The 3,436-nt window shown below is 41.5% G+C and overlaps 1 non-coding gene across 1 annotated transcript; it reads right to left on the minus strand.

Annotated features, from left to right (window-relative positions):
• Positions 1–2,853: 2,853 nt before the first annotated feature.
• On the minus strand, positions 2,854–2,960 carry LOC137763113 (U6 spliceosomal RNA). Its single transcript, XR_011073679.1, has one exon. It is a non-coding gene; the product is annotated as a U6 spliceosomal RNA (small nuclear RNA).
• Between the last annotated feature and the right edge of the window lie 476 nt (positions 2,961–3,436).

Consider the following 3,436-nt stretch of genomic DNA (forward strand, 5'->3'; position numbering starts at 1 on the left):
GGAAAAGTTGAAGGAAAAGCACAAAGTGATTGGGGATAAATAGTTCCATATGAGTTACTGGATATAATATTCCTCCTTGTACTACTCAGTGCTGGGTGAAAGCAGACACTGCATGCTTGGTGTGTGCTAACAGATGTGTGTTTAGGTTTAATGGGATTTTAGAAGGGTCAAGAATTCCCCCAAAGAGTACTTGCACCACTCTGCTCCCTGAGGGTCACGAGAAGCCACTCAAAATCTCACCTCCTTTTTGTTGCCAGGCCTTAAAAGTTTTATTCACTTCTTTCTATGGTAAGCAATTTGGAACAGTCAGAGGGTGGACAGTAATAATAATGATAATAGTAAGTAATAATATTAATAATAATATAATCAATACTGTTTATCGAATGTGTTGTGCATTAACTCATTTGGATTTCACAAAGTGAGAAGTTCAGTAACTTGTCCAAAGTCACATGGTGGTAGAGGGGAAAGTGAACTTGGATCTGTTAGCCCCCAAAGTCTGTGCTGTGGTCACCTGTGAAATGTGAAGTGGGGCTGTGAATTGGGCAGTGGATTGGACCAGAGCCTTTTAGGTAGCTTCCAATTTGATGTTTGCTTCTTTGGGTAGTAGAGAATTAAACAGCTATTACGGGCCAGGCCTTGTGGTTGCAAAGAGGAATCAAATATATCTCTGGACTCTTGGGAGCTGACACTCTAATAAGGAAGATAAGGTTTGTCACAGATGGGTCATTTATATTTTAGACACAGATAATTACCATCCAGCAGACAGGGATGAATAAAAGGCCAGGGACAATTACAAGGAATACCGAGAGGCAGCGTGCTGCATTGGCAAGAACCTTGGCTCTGGGGTTAGATCATGGTTAGAAATCTGGTTCTACTATTTCCTAGCTGTGTGACCTCTGGCAAGTTACTTAACCTCTCTGGGCCTCAGGCTCAAGAAAGTTATATCGTTTGAACAGGACTTTGAAGTTTGTGCAAGATTTGAGCATATGGAAATATAAAGGAAGGAAACACATTAAAATTAATAGAGTTGTAAGATTATGAGTGATTTCTTTAAACATTTTTTCTATGTAGGGGGACAAAAAACACACGCAAAAACAACGGCAAGTATTTATGAATTCTAGGGTCGGCAGCAGAATTGATTTTATTTTTGGAGGGAGGTTTCTTTATTGTTTAGGAGGAACATTGAAATAGGCTTTTGATTTTGGAGCAGCATGGCCAGAAGCTAGTCTGGAAGGAGAGCTTGAAGTAAAGGGAGTGGGTGGTAAATTGTTCTGCATTATCAGCTAGAAGGTGCTGTTTTCCTGGGTACAGGGCACATCATGATGGTGCCTGTAGTAGAGAGTGACTATTGTTTGAGAAATCAAACAGTTTCCTTTCCTATTGGGCACAAGTTGTCCTGTGTTTCCCAGCCTTTTTTGCAATGAGACACGGCCACATGTTCCAGCTAATGGAATAAGGGCGGAAGTTTCACATGCCACTTGCAGGATTGCCACAAAATCTTCCTCACATGATTCCTTCTCTTGCCCTGTCTGCAGACTGGATGTTGATGCCCAGGGCAAACTGGCAACCACATATAGAAGACGGCAGATCCTCTGAGCCTGGGTCCCTGAATGACTCTGTGGAGCATAGCTCCATGCACCCCTGCCCTCTCCATGACTGGACTTTGTAAGGGTAGATGGAATTCTTCTTTTAAGCCTGTGGAATGTCAGTTTTGCTCTAAGAGTAGATAGTGTTATCTCAACTAGTATAATAACATATTTTGGGCATCTTCAGCAGTGCCCAGAGGGAGAGGATTGGGGCTCTGGAACCCAGAGAAGAGGAGGTGAGAGGGAGTTCTCTGTTATGAAGTTAGCCCAGACGGAGCAAAATGATGCCCTGCTTTGGCTGAGGATGGAGGTCCCTTATGTTGGCTAAGGATGTTGGTCTTTGGAATCAGCGTCAACTGGGATTCATTTATCCATTTTACTTTCCTGTTTTGTAGTGCCCTTGTAGTCCCCTCAGGACTTGAGTACAGTTGGTCAAACACTAAGGTCTAGTGTCACCTGTGCTTTGGGGAATTAAGAGAAGATCAATGTCTAGGTGTGGGAAGACCAGGGAAGATACAATGTCAGCTTGGGAAAGCTCAAATGGGTAGAAATGAATGGTAGAGAAGTTTGGAGCAGAGGTCTGGAGAGAGAGGTGGCTACCAAGAGAGGAAAAGCTATCCTGGATCCTCAGAAGTACTTGGTGGTGATGTGGGTGGAGTTTGCTTTTGCCCCTACAATTACTCAAGTTGAGGTTTTCACTGTGTTATGGCTGCTTAGATTCTGAAGGGGCTCTTTAGATATCTCTTTACTGGGGAACTCTGGGATACTTGAGCTGCTTGTATTTTTAAAGTTTTCTTCAATGATTATTATTTTTTATAAAGGGGAAAAAAAACATGCTGAAAGAACATAAAAGAAAGCAATGAAAATGAAAGGATCTAGTGTCCAGCATTGGGTCTAACAGATAGTATGTGCTCGGTCAGTGGTGCCCTCCTCTATTCTAATGTTCATCATCAGTTTATTTATTTTATTATTTTTTATTTTTTTGAAGTATAGTTGATTTACAATATTGTATTAGTTTCTAGTGTACAACAAAATGATTCAGTTTTATATATATATATATACACACACACACACACACACACATTCTTTTTCATCTTCTTTTCCATTATGGTTTATCACAGGTTATTGAATATAGTTCCCTGTGCTATACAGTAGGACCTTGTTGTTTATCCGTTCTATATGTAATAGTTTGCATCTGCTAACCCCAAACTCCCAATCCATTCCTCTCCCACCCCCCTCCCTCTTGGCAACCGCAAGTCTGTTCTCTAAAAATATGGAACATTTCATGAATTTGTGCGCTATCCTCGTGCAGGGGCCATTCTAATCTTCTCTGTATCGTTACAATTTTAGTATATGTGCTGCCGAAGCGAGCACCATCATCAGTTTAATCATAACTTCTTGGAAGGAGGAACCTGGCACTATTTTACTTGATTATTGTTGTCCATTGATTGTCAGATGCATTCTGATTTTAGAAACATTTACATGTGAAAAAATGTGCTTCTGGGACTTAAGAAAGTAACCCAGGATAGTGATCTGCTTCCTGGTGTTAGAGCCACTAATTCTCCTGGGGTGGAGAAGGTTTCCCCGATGGTTGCTCTGAAACAGTTAATGTAATAAAAATCCAACTGTTTAGATCAAGTCACTGTCTTTGCTCTTGTGTTTAGAGTAAACACCGGTTTATTTATCACCAGTGCTTGAGTCGTGATTTATCAGCAGAGCTTGTATGGGTTCCTGGAAGTGGTATGACCCTGGTCTTGTTCACATACTCTGGTTCCTTACTTGCCCCCAAGAGGCAGGATCTGGGCTGGCATGGCAGATTTCCCTGGAAAACAAAGGGGCCCAGATAATGT

This window comes from Eschrichtius robustus, chromosome 3 (genome assembly GCF_028021215.1).
Source record: "Eschrichtius robustus isolate mEscRob2 chromosome 3, mEscRob2.pri, whole genome shotgun sequence".
Classification (NCBI taxonomy): Eukaryota; Metazoa; Chordata; class Mammalia; order Artiodactyla; family Eschrichtiidae; genus Eschrichtius; species Eschrichtius robustus.